General features: G+C 39.4%; 1 non-coding gene across 1 annotated transcript; it reads right to left on the bottom strand.

Annotated features, from left to right (window-relative positions):
• Positions 1-19644: 19644 nt before the first annotated feature.
• On the bottom strand, positions 19645-19716 carry TRNAC-ACA (transfer RNA cysteine (anticodon ACA)). The gene has a single exon. It is a non-coding gene; the product is annotated as a tRNA-Cys (tRNA).
• Positions 19717-21308: the final 1592 nt, after the last annotated feature.

Here is a 21308-nt window from a genome sequence, read left to right on the forward strand (position 1 = left end):
AAGGGCAGATGATGATGATGATGATGAGAAGGATAAGAAGGAGGAGGACATTGGGTAGCTTCCTGGGTTGTTGTGAAGATTCAGTGATACACGTCACCCAAGCACTTGGCACACTGTCTGGCACAGAGAAAACCCTGAATAGAGTTACCCTCCATATCCACAGGTTCTGAATCCTCAGATTCAAGCAACTACAGATCAAAAATATTTGAAAAAAAAAGCTGCAGAAATTTCCAAAAAGGAAAACTTGAATTCACATAGTATTTGCATTTTGTTTACTTATTTACCTAGCATTTACCTTGTACTAGGTATTGCCAGGAGAAATATCCATAACCTCAGATATGCAGATGACACCACCCTTATGATAGAAAGTGAAGAAGAACTAAAGAGCCTCTTGATGAAAGTGAAAGAAGAGAGTGAAAAAGTTGGCTTAAAGCTCAACATTCAGAAAACAAAGATCATGGCATCCGGTCCCATCACTTCATGGCAAATAGATGGGGAAACAGTGGAAACAATGGCCGGCTCTATTTTTCTGGGCTCCAAAATCACTGCAGATGATGATTGCAGCCATGAAATTAAAAGATGCTTACTCCTTGGAAGGAAAGTTATGACCAACCTAGACAGCATATTAAAAAGCAGAGACATTACTTTGCCAACAAAGGTCCATCTAGTCAAGGCTATGGTTTTTCCAGTAGTCATGTATGGATGTGAGAGTTGGACTATAAAGAAAGCTGAGTGCCAAAGAATTGATGCTTTTGGACCATGGTGTTGGAGAAGACTCTTGAGAGTCCCTTAGACTGCAGGAAGATCCAACCAGTCCATCCTAAAGGAGATCAGTCCTGGCTGTTCATTGGAAGGACTGATGTTGAAGCTGAAACTCCAATACTTTGGCCACCTGATGCGAAGAGCTGACTCATTTGAAAAGACCCTGATGCTGGGAAAGATTGAGGGCAGGGAGGAGAAGGGGACAACAGAGGATGAGATGGTTGGATGGCATCACCGACTCGATGGACATGAGTTTGGGTAGACTCCGGGAGTTGGTGATGGACAAGGGAGGCCTGGCGTGCTGTGGTTCATGGAGTTGCGAAGAGTCGGACATGACTGAGCAACTGAACTGAACTGAACTGAGGTATTATATGTAATTTAGAGATAATTTAAAGCATACGGGAGGATATGTGTAGGTTATAAGCAAATACTATGGCATTTTATATGAGGGATTGCACGTCTTTGGATTTAATATGGAAATTAGGGAGGTCCTAGAACCAATCTCCTACTGATACCAAGGGACAGCTGTAAATGACTTGCTTAGGCTAACACAACCAGCAATAAGCCTCTGTCTCAGATCATTCCTCAACTCCAGGTCTACTCCTTATAATTTATGATAAATTAAAATGGTTTCATTCTGTACTATCTTAGCTTGTTAACTGTGTATCTTTCCCACCCCCACTTTTTTTTCCTCTTTCACATAAATTAGTTTTTCAGAGAAATTAGTGAAATGGATCATGAAGTGTTCTTGTCAATAAATTTTATTCCATAACCAGGTTAAAGGTTTGTTTCTAATACATACTTGAAAATTTTGACATCCAAATCAAAGGCTGCACTGATGAAAGCTTACTAATAATTTATGTGAAATTGCTGGTGATTAATTCAGCCCCATCTCTGCCGTCTTTCCTCCTTGTTTTCTCTGAGGTCCTCCTTTCCTGATTCTGCCCCCAACAGGCTCCCTCTCAGGACCCCCATCTTTTATATCTTGGTTCTAGTGTTACTTCCTCATCCTTCCCTGATCTCTGCCCTGACTCTTTCCCCTGGCCCTATCTCCACCTCACTGAGAGTTCCTCTGCTTTAAATTTTGCTTTATTGTTTTATCTTTTCTTCTAACTAAATTGAATAATTATTTGACTCACATCCCCTTTCTCTACCAGAACATAGCAGACAGGAAAGCAGAGCCTGTATATTGTGCAGTCACTCTTGCTGCTTAACTTTTAGTTGAATAAACAAATAAACAATTTTGTTTGGGCACTGCCTTTCCCAGCCCTGGAACAGCACATAATGTACCTCTTAGTTCAGTTCATTTCAGTCGCTCAGTCTTGTCCAACTCTTTGTGACCCCATGGACTGTAGCATGCCAGGCTTCCCTGTCTATAACCAACTCGTGGAGCTTGCTCAAACTCATGTCCGTCGAGTCAGTAACGCCATCCAACCATCTTATCCTCTGTCGCCCCCTTCTCCTCTAGCCTTCAATCTTTCCCAGCAGCAGAGTCTTTTCATTAACTCAGGTTAATTAGTCAGTTCTTCATATCAGGTGCCCAAAGTATTGGAGTTTCAACTTCAGGATCAGTCCTTCCAATGAATATTCAGGACTGATTTCCTTTAGGACTGACTGGTTGGATCTCCTTGCAGTCCAAGGGACTCTCAAGAGTCTTCTGCAACACCACAGTTCAAAAGCATCAATTATTTGGTGCTCAGCTTTCTTTATAGTCCAACTCTCACATCCAAACATGACTACTGGAAAAACCATAGCTTTGGCTGGGTAGACCATTGTTGGCGAAGTAATGTCTCTGCATTTTAATACTCTGTCTAGGTTTGTCATAACTTTTCTTCCAAGCAGCAAGCATCTTTTAATTTCATGGCTGTGGTCCTACAGTCACCGCCTGCAGTGATTTTGGAGCCCCCCCAAAATAAAATCTCTCACTGTTTCCATTGTTTTGCCATCTATTTGTCATGGAGTGATGGGACCAGATGCCATGATCTTAGTTTTCTGAATGTTAAATTTCAAGCAAGCTTTTTCACTCTCCTCTTTCACTTTCATCAAGAGGCTCTTTAGTTTTTCTTCACCTTCTGCCATAAGGGTGGTGTCATCTGAATATCTGAGGTTATTGATATTTCTCCTGGCAATCTTGATTCCAGCTTGTGCTTCATCCAGCCTGGAATTTTGCATGATGTGTTCTGCATATAAGTTAAATAAGCAGGGTGACAATATACAGCCTTGACACACTCCTTTCCCAATTTGGAACCAATCTGTTGTTCCATGTCTGGTTCTAACTGTTGTTTCTTGACCCGCCTCACATCAAATTTTCAGGCAGGTAGTTTTTTATTCATTTTATACCCTGAGAGATTGGAAGATATAAGGGGATAAATAACTCACTTCAGCTAACAGGGTAGTACAATGGCAGAGGCCCTCTGCCGCTCATGATTTCTTGAGGACCAGGGATATCACAGGCAGTGAAAGACTGCAGTCTATTTAAATCCCCAGAGGGCTGGGAGCAGGATTCATGGAATCTTACAACACCCCAGAGAGCAACAGTCCACCACTGGTCAATTAGAAGAGCAGTGATCAGAAACCCAATCCCAATGACTAATGAGATGCCAAAAATTGAGATGTCACTTATAATCTCTTTCTTCCTAGACTATCTTGACCAAAATTCTAAGGTATTAAAGAATCATTTCCATCTTTCAAAAAGAAATCTAAACACTTGAATGTTTAAAAACAACTTGTCATTGGACAGAAAGTTAAAATGTATTTCAGTATTAACTTCTTAATGATTTTTGAAATATGCCGATCTTGTTGGAGCAGATGTGCCACAAATGGATGGTTTCCAACGTCCTGTTAAAATCTGAGATGCCTCAGAGGCTGTAAAAATAAAATTCTGAACACAATTTCATTCTGGCAAAGGCTGGGCAACTGTTCTGGATTGGACCAAAATATCTAATTGGCTCAGGCAGAGAGGATCAGTGGCATTCTCCATTTGGTGAACTTCTTATGTGGAGATTAAATGGAATCATGCGATTATAATTAGTCATAATTATAGCAATAGTTTCTTCTGTTTTTGTCTCTTTGCTGAGGCAGTCGCCTGTGATGGCTTTGGAATAACTTGTTCCTGAGCCTGGGAAGGGCTGTGAAAAGGAAATTTTCCATTCAACTCTCAAAATCCTATGCATGCTTTAGGTCAAAAATGAGTTACTTTTAGAGTTACTCATTTCAAAAGCTTTTTATTTTTTCTTCCTCAAATGGAAGCACTGGGTTGGGGAGCACTGAGGCCAGTTACAGGGTGCAATCAACTTCATCACTGATGGAGAAACACCAGGCCTAAGTTGGTGTTAGTAATAAGGAATGAGACCAAGTGGAAGTTCACGCCCCTCAGAAGGCCATGAGTCAGAAGCACCGCTATCATGGTAGGCCCTTAGCACGATTGTGTTTTTAGTTTTTTTCCAGCTGTGGGGAGTTAATAAGAGAGAAATTACTACTAGGATGTCTAGAGCACATCTCCTGTGGGGTACTGGTTCTACTCTTCCATCTCCCATCTGATTGCTGAGTTCTGTTCTTTTTCCTCTACTCAATAAGAAAGCCCTTTGGTGAGAAACTATACTGTATAGCACAGGGAACTCTACTCAATGCTTTGTAGTGACCTAAATGGGAAGGAAATTTTAAAGAGAGGGAATGTATATATATTGCTGATTCCGGAGAAGGCAATGGCACCCCACTCCAGTACTCTTGCCTGGAAAATCCCATGGATGGAGGAGCCTGGTGGGTTGCAGTCCATGGGGTCACCAAGAGTTGGACACGACTGAGCGACTTCCCTTTCACTTTTCACTTTCAAACATTGGAGAAGGAAATGGCAACCCACTCCAGTGTTCTTGCCTGGAGAATCCCAGGGACAGGGGAGCCTCGTGGGCTGCCATCTATGGGGTCGCACAGAGTCAGACACGACTGAAGTGACTTAGCAGCAGGATTGCTGATTCACTTTACTGTACAGTAGAAACTAACACAACTACAAATAGTTGTAAAACAAATTACTCCAATAAAAAAATTTTTAATGAAGAAAATTAAATAATAAAAAAAATCCTTTGGTTAAAATATCACTTTATTCCTTTTGTGAGCCCATTCTTTAAAGAGATGGAGAGTGACACAACCCTGTAAAATTCTAGAAACCCTCTATCCTGGGTAAATGCACCTTCTTTGACTCTAGGCCCTACTGAATCTAGAACCATAGAAGACAAAGTTAGAATGCATTTTTATAGGTTCTTTAGAAGGAAGGTCTATCTTGTGAGATTTTTATTCCTCAGAAGTAATAAGAATAATGAGCAACAATTATATAGCAATTATTGTGTGCCAGTCAATCAACAGCTCTTTGTTGCAAGCACACTAAGTTGCCAGCACTGTTAGAGTCACTGGGAGTAAACAAGGACAAGGCTGTGGATCCAGTGCATACTTTTGTATTTATGTTGTTGTGGGAAGAGGCATGTTTGAAGTCCCATATTTGAAGTTTTTTGCAGTGAAAAAGGAATTAGACTTGTTTGATCATCCTGGGAATCAGAGTTAGGGAAGAGAAAGTAGAAATTATGAGGTGGATGGGGTTAGGTCAATGGTTCTCAACTGTGGCCCTAGACGGGTAGCACCTAGGAACTTGTCTCAGGTACACACTCTCAGCCCCACTACAGACCTACTGATGCAGAAACCTATGTTTCACAAACCTACCACTGATCATGATGTTTAGACACTTAGGGGACAATGCTCCACCCAGTGAAGTTTTCTAACAGCAAACTGAACTGTCACTGCATATGGAATAGCATTTCCCATGACAGGATGTGTGCAAACAAGAGGGTTTGAAGAAGTGAAGGGCTTGGACTTCAGAAGTTCCCAAGGTTATTTAATAAAATAATTTTATAATTATGAGGTACTTACAGGACACCAATGGGAGCTTGTAAAATATAATGCACAGTTTCATTAAATAGATTGTACAAAGTCCTTCCACATGAAATGACTGCTGCCAGAAATTGTCAAAACTTGTTCTTTATACTTTATAATGTACAAACAAAATGAATTAGGGTAATAAGATAATTTTAATTTATTAATGTATTCATGGAGAAGGCAATGGCATGCCACTTCAGTACTCTTGCCTGGAAAATCCCATGGACAGAGGAGTCTTGAAGGCCGCAATCCATGGGGTCGCTAAGGGTCGGACACGACTGAGTGACTTCATTTTCACTTTTCACTTTCATGCATTGGAGAAGGAAATGGCAACCCACTCCAGTGTTCTTGCCTGGAGAATCCCAGGGACGGGGGAGCCTGGTGGGCTGCCGTCTATGGGGTCGCACAGAGTCGGACACGACTGAAGCGACTTAGCAGCACTAGCAGCAGCAGCAGCAGCAATGTATTCATATGAATATTGCTAATATCGACATCCGCTCGCCCCTCCCAAATACCTGGTACTATATCAAGAATGTGAAAACTAAATGCTCTGGTGTTTCTTCTATTCTGAAAAATGTACTCTAGATAAAACTGGAGGTTAGCAGGAATTATGTTTGTGATCTCCCCATCCTTTTCTATGACTTCTCCAGATCTCCTTTACTCCCCTTTTTTTCTTTTCCTGGCAGAGCTCCACCCTTGCCTCCAAATCCCTTGGCATGTAGTGTCTTCATCTCCCTTCTTCCGCCCCCACCTTCCCATTCTTCTCCTATGTTTTTGTTCCCAGGAAGCCCATGATCAGGCCTTTGTAGTTTATCAGTCCTGGTCACCCCTGTGTTTGTCCCTCTGAGTGCAGGGTATCTATCTGCCCCTTGAATCTGTGCTGTTGGGGTAGCAGTTGCTAATGAGTTAACAGTTTATCTCTTGGGGAACCTGTTTCCTTTTAAACTGGAGCCTTCCAGAGCCAATGCCTATCAGGGAGTAAGTTTTAGAATGAGTTTTGGGGGAGGTGCACAAAACATGGAGAGAATTTCTAAAGGTCAGACCTGGGAATAATTCCTTGCATCAAAATTATTGAAGGATTTTGTTAAAATTAAATTCACTGCTTTCACCCAACTCCCTTAAATTGTGTCTCTGGAAATGGGTTTTTGGAGCTGCCTTTTGAGGAATCATGTGCTCACTCAGATTTGGAAACCATGGAAGCCCAGTCCCTTCCCTGATTCATATGGATTCATCTTTCTTTCCTCAGTCAAGTCCAGACTTGACCTGTCTAGTCTTTTCTGGAGAGATTCTTCTTTGGGGTTCTGACTGCCTCAAGAACTGAGATGGAAGGTGAAATATAACCACTGACTTGGCTTGAATTTGATACCGGCTATGGAAGAGACGACATGTTCTAGCTGCACTCCTGTTACTCGCATGGAGTCTCAGTTGGCTACTTCCTTGGAGTTTACAAGTCTATATGCTTTATCTCCAGAGGGTCTAGGGGTGGGGTGAATGGTGGGAGGATGATAGGATGAAGACAAGGAGACAGGAACACTTCATTTTGCTTTTCATATAATTATAGCGTGCAGATAGAGATGTTCACTGTCACTTGCCCTCCATGATATTTTGGCCTCATTTACAATGGGAATTAACATGACCAAGAGGCAGCACTCTAGGATCCTTTGCAGTAATCTAAAAATAATACTACAAAGATCCATTCCTTCTTCCCACTAGTTTGAAGGAAGGCAATATTGATGCCCAATAATCTGATTTGAATTCCCAGTAAAACTTGTCATCATTTTGCTAAGCACTTGTTAAATTTTAACAGGCGGTGGCAGTTGGTGCAGAATGAGTTTTGAGAAAGCTTACTCTGGGCCTGTGGGATGGGAAAGCAGAGAAAGGGAGTGAGTCTGTCTCCACACAACCTCCCTGAGAAGGAGGGGATAGAAAAACTGGGGAAGAGGCTCTGTACTGTTAAGACTTAAGGGAAAAGTATGGCAGAAAAGGGTAAGTTGGTAGGAAAGTAGCATTTTCCAAGAAACTTGAGGACATACAAGTCGTAAATTTGAGGCTACCAACTTTATCTCACTTACTGTTGCCTTCCCATCATCCTTACATGTTTGGTGGGCAATCAGTAAATGCTGGCTGATCAGTAAATGAGCAATGAAAATCATTGTTTGGTAGAAAGTATAACCAGAATAAGGAGGAAAGAAAATAGGACCAAGATAGGGAAAGAATATCCTCCTGCAAAGAATTGCAGTGATGGAAGAAAGAGTCCTTGGCTGAAAGACAGGCTCTAGTCCTGACTCTGACATTGTATCACTGAGGAAATTCTCATAAATCACCCAATTAAAGAAAGTGGGGACCATATTGCTTTACTGACCTGCCTCCTTTTTCTGGGACTAGAACTCAGGACTCCAAACCTCCCAGTGCTGTTTCCATAGATGTCAATAAATTTGCATGCTTAGTGAATGGTTTACTGATTTTTCTAACTCAAAACAGTTGATTTTTTTTTAAATGTCAAAATGAAGTGGATGGACTGGAAGATCAATAAGATCTTTTCAGCACGACAATTCTGTCATGTATTCTATTATGTTCATCAAGGACCAAGTTTGTTTTGTTTTGTTAGTACCCAAATGTTAGGGTCCCCAAACCTACCTAACTCAGTTATGGGTATGGGAAAATTCTGAAGGGTTATCTTCCCTAGTTCTCTACAGTTATATATGACTATCAACTTTTGAGGCGAGCCAATACTTAAGAATGAGGCCGACCAGAGGAAAATAAAACTTGAACAGTGGAGAGATAAATTTCTGGTGACCATTCTATATGACCATTTAGATTAAGTCATACCTGAAGGTAGTTTTACCTCTGGACTCATCAGTTCAATGAGCCGATGAAGTCCCCCTTCTGGTAAACTTTATTTTAATTGGGTTTTGTCACTTGCATTGATGAATGTCCCAACTAACACAGCTACTTTGGTACTCAGGGTGATATGTAGGGAGCAGAAAAAAGGATTCTGCAATGAATAAGCAAGTACGTGAGCATTAGCATATAGTGCTCTTGGGTTTGGATAATCCCAACCAGAAGAGGAACAGACTTTAGCAATATTAGTTTGTTATTTTATGGCTGAAATGCAGCTGACCAGTTTATGCTTGACCTATTATAGTCATAGTAGTATGGCATAGTGAGGGTTTGGCAAAGTAGAGTCCTAAAGTTCTGGGATATTTTTTGAGAATGAACATTTCTGGCCTTAACTCAGAACTACTGATTTAGAATTGGGGAGTAGAGGACTGGAATTTGCTTTCTTAAAAGATTCTCAGAGTATGCATTAAATTTTGACATCCAGGGTCACAGTAATGAATGAATGCTCTGATTTTAAAGTTAGCCTGGATTTGAATGTGGCCTCTACTTGTGTGACCTTGAGTCACACAAGTAACTTAGCTTTCTTTCAACCTCAGTTTTCTTAACAATAAAATGATGAATAATAATACCTCATAGGATTGTGAGGATAAAAGAGAAAATGTATGCATATAAAGCACTTAACCAAGTGTTTTTATATAAGAAGTATTTGGTATATATTTTTATTAAAATCTAAGACTATAAGAGAAGGGAGCAGGCCTAAAAAAGGAACAGAGACAGATAAATATTATGTTTGAACTATGGTAGTCCCCAGAATATGACATAATATACTTTTTTGCTAATGATTCTATAAGATAAGGGATACAAAGGATATGAAGAATGCTGGTTTTATCATGACCATTTCCTCTTTTTCCCATTATTACTAATGTTTTTACTGTGAGCCTCACAACCACATTACCTTACTCCTCTGGGATCCTCGTCACTAGTCCTACCCCTTTTATTGAATGAAGAAACTGGATTCATAGAGGTGACCTCCCACTCTTAGCTCTTGACTTGAGCTGAATTCCCCATATAGAGAGCTCCGGCTGGGGAATGGTAGGGGCACCTGCTTTGTACTGTGGGGGCCTGGTTTTTGTGCCAACAGCCTACCTGTTGGGAGGCATGTCTGGAATTTCAAGTTGGCATTTGCTAAGTGTCAAAGCTCTGAGTGGTTCCTTTCTAACTGAGCCCCCAGGGAACCTCAGGGCCTAATATGTTAGGCAAATGGAGAATCTTTGAGCCCTAGGTCATGCTGATGGATATTGCACTCTAGTCCTGCCTGCTAGATCTGTATAGCTATCGAACATTCCAGTATCTGTTCAATACAACTCCTCAAGTAAAAAAAGCCAGCAAGCCACATAAGGAGAAAACAATTGCAGGAGCAAAAATGACTGTGTTTGGCTATGCTGTAACAGTGCTTGGAAGAGTTTGAAAGATTGTCTAAACCTGAAATACAAGTTGGGCCTCATCTATTAAACAAGGTGATGATCTTCAATATTTATTTTAACCTTGGTTATTTAAGATTTTAGATTCCAGGTTTTATTGTGTTATTCAAGATTGCTTCTCTAAGTAAGTCTCTCTATTCCTCTGAATTTTCAACAGCAGGAAACAGGATGGGTGACATCTGCAGTTGAAACCAGGCCATGTTGTTGAACAGTTGGCAAATCTAAGTTACTCTCTTCTCACTAGAATAGGTGCAGGGTTGCATATTAATTTACAATTACTCATAAAGTTGACGGCAAAGGTTTCTCTTTTGTCAACACTTGGACATACAAATGAGGTAATATCGAACGGGCAATGAATATTTCATTTCCACCTTGCTTCATGGTGGAGGCTGCCTTAAATGAGATCAGATTAACATTAGAAGTGACTCACACTTGGTTAGGTATCCAAGTCTGGTCCCCTCAGACTTGCTACATTTTGGCCTCAAGTCATCTGCTGAATTCTGTTACTGACTCTGCAAGCATGGAAGCAGAATCACATAAGGCTGTCTTAAGTTTATGCTGGGTATGAACTTCAGTATTTCCCAGTGGTCTTTGGTTCTGACAGTATGACAGAGCAAATTTATAGAAAGACTGAATAAAAAATAGAATTTCATGAAACACTCTGGCATGAAAGACAGAAAAACCTCCAAGTGCAAGAAATGAAGATAGAAATCAAAGCCAGGACAATAATGGAGGACTGGCATTTCAGCAGAATTTCTGATCCAGATAGAGGCTTTAAGAGCTGAGGGTTGGGGACCTGACACCCAAGATTACCACCTGTCCTACCACCAAGACCATGGTTTAAAATAAGAAAAATTACATTCAGGAAACTAAAACCCCAGGTCTGTGGCACATACGGGTATGGTATCCAAGTATATGCTTCTGAGTTAGCACAAACTGCTCAAGTCAATTAGACACCGGGTACAACCCAAACAATTGTAAAACTATTTTATTTGGGATATTTTTAAAACTCAAGGCCCAAAGAACTCACAAAAGAAAATTAACCTCCATGAGAGCCAGCAGGTGCAGCAAAAAGATAGTTAGTACCCCAAGAATCAGAAATAATAGACAAAACTATAAGAGACTATAAAATAAAAAAATATGTGAAATGGTAAAAGATGTGAGAGGTGGAATAGTATGATAAAAGAAGCAGAAGATTTTGAAATATACAGATAGAACTTGTATATAGGTTGGCCAGCTATCTCATTTTGCCCAAGACTGAGGGACTTCCCAGAACATAAGATTTTCAGGGCTAAAACAGAGTCTCTGACAAACCAGGATGGTTGTCCACACTGTTTCAACTGATAATTGAAGAGATTTTAATAAAGGGACTATTTATAACTTGTGGATAGAGTTTGGGGAACCCAACAAGGAAGGATGCAGCACCCTGGACCTAACAGTAATGGGGAATCATTACCACCCCTAAGCCTGAAGGGGCAAGGAGACTGAAACCCAGATAAGCTAAATGAAGAAGCTCCATGGAGCATGCTGCCTCATAGGAGCCTTCAGTGTAGAGAAACGTACCAATTTCCTCCTACTTTCCCTCTGAACTCCTGTTGAGGCCTCTCATTGGCTTAACTCAACTAAAAACCAGAGAACAAAGGAGCCATTGCCATAGGTCATAAAAGTCACCCCCTGAGACACAGTGACACAGGGCAAAGAAGAATTCAGAACGGATCTTGACATCAAATGAAAAATAATGAGGACAAACACACAATGAAACTGGTCATCTGAATCCTTGTATACGGAACCTCTTGTGTTTAGTAGTGTATATGATATCAGAATGAGGAGAAGGAGTATTAGGGTGAGAATTAGAAGAACTGAGTCTTGGTGACATATCTGGGATTCACAATCCAGGACTCTGAGAAAATACCTTCCTTTATATCACATTGTCAGATATGAAATCTTTCCAGAACAGAGGTCTCAAACTGAAAGTCCATGGATCAAATCTTTATGTGTATCATTTGGCCAATACAGTATTTTTAAATAAATCTGAATGACTGAACAATATTGAAAAAGTCAGAAGAACTCACCTGTTTAGGAAGCACCCCCACCTCCCAGTTCTCAAGGCCCCACCTGGCCCACTTCACTCCTTTATATTACCTGCCTATGCCCCATTGGAATTGGAATTTGTAACACTTGAATGAGCTGTTTCAGCTTTAACAATCTGTTAAATTTAAAACATGCTGTATTTTTTGCACATGAACATAGGCTTTTTGAATTTTTTAGTCTAGGTAAGTAATGCAGTTGGCAGGTGTTAATTTTTGCATATATTTCTTTACACCTTAAACACATCACATATGCAGTTTTAGGAAGCATATGGTTTTCCATGTGCCTAACTACACTGTTGATTTTTCTTTTTCCCTAAGTTCTCCAAAAGCCCAGTAGAATAAACACAAGCTGCCACTTGGAAAACAGTTCTGAGGTAGAACCCAGCTGGGTGGAAGAAAATGAGGGAATCCAAAAAGCTGCCAAGTGACCATATTCTGGGTACAAGTTTCTATAGTTCATGAAGACCGTGATTTTTTTTTCTCCCCCTTTGCCTGGTATATCGTGAATATAGGTGTGAAACAGCTCAGAGGTGGGATTTCTTTTTGCTCTTTTGGCTAATGGAGAATGGAGCAAAAGGTAAATTCAGCTTTCCAATGGCAGACCTTGAATGGAAACACCTGGAAATGTTTTACTGAGTAATGGGCCCTGGGTTTTACACCCCCTGCCTATAGTCATGGCTGGAGGTCACAGCAAGAAGATTCTTCTCTGGGCTCAGGTGAAAGATAAGTCTGAAAAGGAGTTTTACTCCACAGACCAGCCCAGCTTAATAGAAGCTAAGAGTGAGCTTGTCAGGCCAGGGAACCTTGAGGTAAGCGTTCCTGTGAATTGTACTCACATTCCCAGAGGGACTGAGAAACTGGCCCTGTCTAGCCAGAATTTGATACTGAATATGACTGCTTGCCTGCCTCAAAAGATTTCCCTGTCAGCCCTCCCTCAGCACTTTCCCTGTACACTGTTTCAGCTATTGCTGGAAGATGATTAGGCCAAAGGATTATAGTGTTGAAAGAGGAGCTTCTAACGCCTTTTCCAGAATAAACAAAGATTCTGTGTTGAACATAAATTGCAAACATGTATTAATTTTCCTCTGGACAAGACTGTTGCTAATCTTTTTGCCTCAAGGAAAGGTGGACGAGTTTTTGAGTCTTGCAGGCTCAACTGGTACCTGATGAAGTTGTAAAGGAGTGAATTTTGTCTGTTGCCTTTTGTTGCCTACAATTTGCCATTCCTATGCCTTCCTGTGTCCCTGGCACCTCCTGTTATCTTTATGCACATATATGACTTGCTAGCCACCTATCTCAGTTTCTACCACTTACCTCTCCTGTATGCCACTGTGTCAATTAGGTTTCCTGCTGGGTTGGATGACCATGGAATTTAGTGTTCAAACCGGGAGTTTTTTAAAAATTTGGGGTATAGTTGATTTACGATATTGTGTTAGTTTCAGGTATACAGCGAAGTAGTTATTTTTTAAAATTATATTCTATTATAGGTTACTGTAAGATATTGAATATAATCCCCTGTGTAAGTCCTTGTTGCTTAAATGTTTTATGTATAGTAGTTTATATCTGTTAATCCCATACTCCTAACTTGTCCCTCATTCCCTCGACCCTTTGCCAACCATAAATTTGTTTTCTATTTCCGTGAGTCTGTTTCTGTTTTGTATATAGATTCATTTGTATTATTTTTAGATTCCATATATGTGATATCATATAGTATTTTTTCTTTGTCTGATATTATATGCTATTCTCTAAGTTCATCCATGTTGCTGCACATGGAAAATTTTATTCATTTTATGGCTGAATGATATTCCATTGTGTGTGTGTGTATATATATATATGTATATATATTTATAAAGCACATCTTTTTAAGCCAGTCATCCACTGATGGGCACTTGGGTTGTTTCCATGACTTGGCTATTGTAAATAGTGTTGCTATGAACTTTGGGGTACATGTATCTTTTCAAATTAGAGTTTTCATTTCTTCTGGATAAATATGCAGAAGTGGGATTGTTGAATCATACAGTAGCTCTATTTTTCATTTTCCAAGGAACCTCCATAGTGTTTTTAATAGTGGCTGCACCAATTTACATCCCACCAACAGTGTAGGAGGGTTCTCTTTTCTCCTCAATTTCTCCAGCATTTATTGTTCGTAGGCTTTTTGATGATGGCCATTCTGACCAGTGTGAGATAGTAGTCATTATAGTTTTGATTTGCATTTCTCTAATAACTGGTGATGTGGAGCATCTTTTCGTGTGCCCGTTAGCCATCTGTGTGTATTCTTTGGGAAAATGGCTATTTAGATCTTCTGCCCATTTTTTGACTGGATTGTTTGCTTTTTTGATATTGAATTGTATAAGCTGTTTATGTATTTTGAATATTAACCCCTTGCAGTCACATGGTTTGCAAATATTTTCTCCCATTCCATAAGTTGTCTTTTTGTTGATGAAAACCAGAACACTAAAAAATGCTGTTAATAATTATACCTACATGACAATATTTTATACACCCAGAGAATATATTTATATTTCCACAGAGGCCTTCTAGCAATTTTTGAAAAACTAAAGTATAGTTGATTTACAATATTTTATTAGTTTCAGGTATATAACAGTGATTCAATATTTTTATAGATTATACTCCATTTAAAGTTATAAAATATTCATCATACTTCCTATACTGTACATTACATCCTTATTTCTAATTTATCTTATATCTAGTAGTTTGTGCATCTAGTGATATTTAATCTTAAACCCAACAAAGTTCTCTAATGTTGGGGATTCTGATACTCTGACATACTAACAGTTCAGTTGGATAATTTGGGGGCTTGTAGGGCTTTTGTACCAGGTCAGATTAAACCAAGTGAGTGTCTATGGAGTCCCATTTGAAAATAAATAAATCTGACACCAACCCTTAGAAAGTTCTAATTTAATTTGGAAAGTTAGTACTAGTGGGGATGAAAAAGTACTTGAGACAGGTTTAGAGAGAAAAAAAGTAATGCATGTTGCTTTTTAATAAAAAACGAATCCTAACACTTTATGCCCACACCTCAACACCATGAAAATTAAAACACTGAACTACTATTGACATGGCTGGTAACTTTTATTCTGTTGACAGGCAGAAAGAAAGTAACTAGATCACAAAATGCAACAAATTTTCAATAAATGGTATAAGTGAAACAATCTAGGGTCAGAGGCAAGCCACCAAGAAGAGATACTTTGAGGGTAGTCAAGGAGGGGTCTCTTGGAGAAGGTGGTTATTTATCTGAGAACTGAAGCATGAGAATGACCCAACCATGTGAAAATATGTGGGAGGGTATCCAGCAAAGGGGATAGCATGTGAAAAGCTCTGGATTACTTGTGCATGTTGCAAGTATCAGTACTGCTGCTAAGTCGCTTCAGTCGTGTCTGACTCTGTGCGACCCCATAGACGGCATCCCACCAGGCTCCCCCGACCCTGGAATTCTCCAGGCAAGAACACTGGAGTGGGTTGCCATTTCCTTCTCCAATGCATGAAAGTGAAAAGTCAAAGTGAAGTCGCTCAGTCATGTCCGACTCTCAGTGACCCCATGGACTGTAGTCCACCAGGCTCCTCCATCCATGGGATTTTCCAGGCAAGAGTACTGGAGTGGGGTGCCATTGCCTTCTCCAGTATCAGTACTAGTACTGTATTAATTCATTCCTGTTTGTTGCTGAGTAGTATTCTATTGTATGATGAACTTTTAAGTTGTTTATAGTTTTTGGCTAATATGAATAAAGCTTCTATAAATACTTAAATGTAAGTTTTATGAGGCTGTATGTTTTCATTTCTCTTGGGTACAATTTTAAGAGGAGTTGCTGTGTTAATGTGGTCAGCAATAGCCTGATTGAATTTTATTTTTCTTTCTATGTATAGGTCACACTGTCTTGTTTGTTTTTTTTTTTTACATATCTCATTTTTTAATAGAAAACTGGACTTTATTTTAAGTAATATAATATGACAACTCTGGAAATCAGATTCTTTTTTCTCCCTGGGTTTGTTGTTGCAGTTTGTTTTGGTTACTGTTGTATTCATGCCTGGAAAATCCCATGGACAGAGGAGCCTGGTGGGCTACAATCCATGGTGTCTCAAAGAGTCAGACACAACTGAGCGACTTATGTGCTTGTGTGTTCTGTGTTTGTTTCCTGAGTTTTCTGACCTATTTCTGTAAAATCTGTAATTTTTGTTGAGTGTGACCACTGAAGACAGTTCTTAGTTAGCTTGTGTGCGCAGTCATTCACTTGTGTCTGACTCTTTGTAACCCGCCACGTTCTTCTGTCCATGGAATTTTCCAGGCAAGAATACTGGAGTGGGTTGTCATTTCGTATTCCAGGGCATCTCCCCAACCCAGGGATAGAACCCATGTCCTTTGTGTCTCCTGCACTGGCAGGTGGATTCTTTACCACCGCACCACCTGGGAAGCCCCTTAGTTAGCTTCACTAAGCTAACTAAGACCAAGAACCAGTATGACTCCCAGTTTTTGCAAAGGAGCTCTGTATGAATGTTTGAGCATGCCTTGAACACTCAGCCAAGTGGCTGACAACTCTACCTTACCTCTCAATTCCTGCTTGCACAGATACTCAAAGTCAGCCAGACGTGAGAGTGAGAGGCTTTCTCAGGTCTTTCCTGTGCCTGTACACAGTCCCATGCATGCACATGGCCTTTTATATTCTTAGGAATATGTCAGAGATTTTCAAAGCTCCATGTGGTTATCTCATTCCACAACTTTTCCTTTTAAGGCAAACTTTTTTGTAAGTTCATTGTATTATCAGCTATCTTTTTTGTAAGTTCATTGTATTATCAGCTATCTCAGACAACCATAAAATTAAGCAATTGCTTGTAACTCCTTTTGATAAATGCTCATAAGGAGAAACTGGGTGAGTTCTCAGGTCAAATAAACATAGACTTACAAATGAAATCTTCCAGATATGTCAAATGATGGCAATTTTTTGAGACTAGGGCTTAGAAGTAGTTCTAACCCCGTAGTACCTCCTCTTATGGGTACAAGGCTACTATTTTTCTCCATGATTTGGGACTGGAAGCTTTCAAGGCTACTCTGAAGCTGAAGAGTTGGGGTGGAACTAGGGCAAGTTGAAATGCCGCAGAGCTTGTGTTCTTGTTGACATTCATTTGTTTTTCTTGAATACTCTGCAGATTTCTGACAGATAGTTTCACTTTCAGAGTTCTGAAAAAGTTGATTTTTTTTTGGCAAGTTTTCCATTGTTTTTATGGAGAAGAGAATTTTTCAGAGATCCTTACTCTGCCATTTTCCTCGTTTGGTTTTAATTTGCATTTTAATGGATAATAATACTGAGCATCTTTTCATGGGCTTATGTGCCATTCTTATATTTTTTGATGAAATGTTTGCTCAAATCTTTAAAATTCTTCTTTACAAATTAGGGTATTTGTCTTCTTGTTAGTGAGTTCTGGAAATTTTTTATATACAAATTATCAGATATATGTTTAGTCAACATTTTCTCATGGTCTACAGGATATATTTTCAATTTTTGTAATGGTATCTTTCAAAAAGCAATGAAAAATTTTTTGATGAATCTACATTTATAAACTTTCCTTTTATGGTTCATGTTTCATGTTCTTTCTAAGAAACCCTTCCTCAAGGTTTTGTTCTAAAAGTCTTATAAATTTAGTCTTATGTTTAGACTTGTGATTCATTTTGAGTTCATTTTTTGTAATGTATATCCACTTGTTTCTGCACCTCTTGTTGAAAAGCTATCCTGTCCCTCACTGAATTTCTGAATTACCTAAAAAAATCAATTTACCATATATTGTGGGTCTATACCATGTATTGTAGATTATTTATTCTGTCTCATTGTTTTATATGTCTCTCCCTACACCTTTAGCATACTGTTTGATTACTATAATATTACAGTAAATCTTGAAATTGTATGCTTTGTCCTCAAATTTTATTTTCCCTTGAATACATGTATATTTAACTGGCTACAGTATTTCAGAGTAATTGTGGATTTTATCCTCCAAACAGCAGTACATTCAAGTTCTGGTTTCTCCACAAACTTTCCAACATTTAGATTGTCTATTCTTTTTTCACTTTCAGGATTCTAATGGATTTGAAGTGGTACCTTATTATAATTTTAATTTGTCTTCCCTCAATAACTACTAATTTAGAGCAACTTTTCATTTGTTTTTTGCCTATTCATATGTCTTTTTCTGGTGAAGTTTCTTTAATTGAAATTTTTGTTTTTGTACTATTGATTGCTTTATATGCACACACTCACACATATTAATCCATCTTCTCAGTCTATGTCTTGTTTTTTCATTTTCTTAATTGTGTCTTTTGATCAACGTTAAGTTTTTAACTTTGATGAAGTCCAATTGATCTTTTTTCTTTCATAGTTAGTGCTTTATTCTTTGTATCTAAAAAATCATTGCCTTCTCCAAGGTTGTTTTTATTTTTTATGTTCAGAACTGTGATTCACTTTGAATTATATTTATGACCATATAGAGATTAGTTTTTTTTCTTCCAGAAGTTTATCCAGTTGTTCCAGTGCCAGAACGGATTGGTGATTCTTTGAAGAATATTAAGCAAAGAAGGAATGTGATGTATTTGCTGATGTGAGGGAAACAGCTGGGAGGCAGTGGGGAGATCCGTGAGGAGGTTATCGCAGCAGTACAGACTTGATGATACTGGTCACAATCAAGCAGCAGCAGTGAAGGACAGGAGAAGTAGAATTGTTTGTCTAGACTAACAGTGAGTGATTTGTGTTGATGCTGCATGTTTCCCACTTTTACCCATCTCTACAGTTGTACTGCACGGAAAGGGACAGCATGATATGGTGGACAATAATGAGTCAGTGTCAGGAGTTTTTGTCCAGACTGCCATTGAGACTTTACTAATCTCGTGATTTCTCATTAAGATCTCTTTTCCTATTTAAAATTAGGTCATCTATGATGTCCTCTTCTATCCTAAAATTTTTATTCTCTGCTGTTTTCTCTGAATACTGCAGGAGTGGTGGCCAGTAAATTTTGATGTCAGTAAACTCTCTTTGGTTCTTAACTTATTTGAGCTGTCTGTGAATTGTAGACTTCTTGAAATGCTCATCGTCCTGGGCTGCAGTGCTTCCCCTCTCTCAGTTCTCCAGTTTTCTCTCTGGCCAGTTTTTCTCAATCTGCAACAGTGCCTCCTCTCCTTTCTTATGACTTCTAAATGTTGACTCACCACAGTTCTGGCTATGGGCATCTTTTAATTCTATGTCTCTTTTGGGCTATCTCATTTATATTCATGACTTCAGGTTATTGAGATACTATTGACTCACAACTGTCTGCCTCCAGGTGAGGCTTTTCTCTTTTGAATTTTAAACTTAGCTTTAAGATGGTCATTTGTATTTGACTATCTCCCAAGTTCACTTGTTAACTTCTTCCCCTAAACTGTGGTGGTTTACTTGCTAAGTTGTGTCTGACTCTTGCAACCCCACGGACTGTAGCCTGCCAGGCTCCTCTGTCCGTGGGATTCTCCAGGCAAGAATACTGGAGTGGGTTGCCATTTCCTCCTCCAGAGGATCTTCCCAAACCAGGAATCGAACCTGGGTCTCCTGCATTGTAGGCAGGTTCTTTACCAACTGAGTTACAAGGGAAGCCTCTCCCTTAAACTATACTCTCTCTTTAATTCCCTGATGACACTTATATCCAGCTTCTTAATATCAGATACCCAAGAGTCCATCTTCTCTCTTTGATTCTCCATACCCAGTCCCCCAAACTCTTTTTTTTCTTTCCTTAATATTTTTTTGTGCTCTGATCTAAATTGGAACATTTTAAAAATAAAGAGGGCAGAGTTAGTGGTTAAGTTAGGACAACTGGTATAAGCTGGAACTGCTCTAGGCAAACGGGGATTGTAATTATCCTAGAGATGAGACCCAGGAAGAATTCTAGAGTGGAATGAAAAAGCACATTGCTTTTGAAGGACTGCAAGAATTGCAATCTGGTTAGTCTAGGATGTGTGTGTGTGTGTGTGATTGTGTGTGTGTGCGTGTGTGTGTTTGATGAGGGAAGGTAGAGTAGTAAGAGACAAAGCTGGAAAGGTAATTGCAGTGTCGGGTTCTGCAGGTATAAAATGTCTTTTACCTTTAGAATTAACCATGAGTGATAGACTTTATTGGTAGCCTGCTTAGCATTTGTTTCCTCCTTTTCCTAACAAAAGTCATTCCTATGTAACCACATGCTTCAGGAGAAGCTGATCCTACCCCTAGCTCTACTAGGGACCTAGCTGGTCTAAGATCTAGCTGGTCTAAAACACCTGTCCCTTTGCAATGTTTGTTTCATGGGTCATATGACCCTACTCTAGCCAGTGGTATATTCAGGAAATCTCTTAGAGGGTTTCCAAGGAAAGTTTTCTCATTCCTACCAGAAAACCAAAAGGATTGCCATGTCTTGATGTCATGCCTGTGGTTGCTACAGCTGTTTTAATTTTAAGTATGAGGTTGAAGCAATCACTGATCATGGAGTGAAGAATTGGAAAAAGCAGGATTCTGGATGACTGTGTAAGCTGCTAAACAACCAATCCCTTCCCTACCCCTGGAATTTATTAAACATGAAGTGATATTTGCTTTTTTGCCTAAGTCCTTTTTGAGTTGGATTTTTCCATAACCAATAACAGAATACCCAATAACATTTTGATATACTGAGAAACTGAGGGGTGTGAGATAATGGCCTTGATTTTGTGAGATCTAGGGAAAGTGTAAACTGCATTTGTTTTCTCCCTTTCGTAACAAAGGGAGGAAACTTTTCTCTGCTTGTTCAGAGCTGCCTAATAAACCCCTCAACTTCTCTTCTTGTTGCCTTTACGTGGCCATTCCTCATATTTACAGGTGACTCCATCAGATCCAGGAACATCTATGTAGCTGGGCAGTGATTTGAGTTGAGTCCCCACTTTCGGAAAAATCTGCAGCAGATGGACACTAATGTACCCACACCCATGAGGTCTAATTGGCCTTCAGCTGTCTCTGCACTTGTTTGACAACCATTACTGCTATTTACTTTACTTCATATTGTTGTCTTTCTGATATATATTTTTGAATAAGCAGTAGTCTGGAAAGTTTCTGAATCAAGGACAGAGGTAAGCCTTTTACTTCTGTGTAGCTCCACAATCCTTTATATAATCCACACATTTTTATTTATTTATTCTATTCACATAGATTCTTTCAAAAGATGACTAAAATGTTATCTCTAA

This window comes from Bubalus kerabau, chromosome 1 (assembly GCF_029407905.1).
Source record: "Bubalus kerabau isolate K-KA32 ecotype Philippines breed swamp buffalo chromosome 1, PCC_UOA_SB_1v2, whole genome shotgun sequence".
Classification (NCBI taxonomy): Eukaryota; Metazoa; Chordata; class Mammalia; order Artiodactyla; family Bovidae; genus Bubalus; species Bubalus kerabau.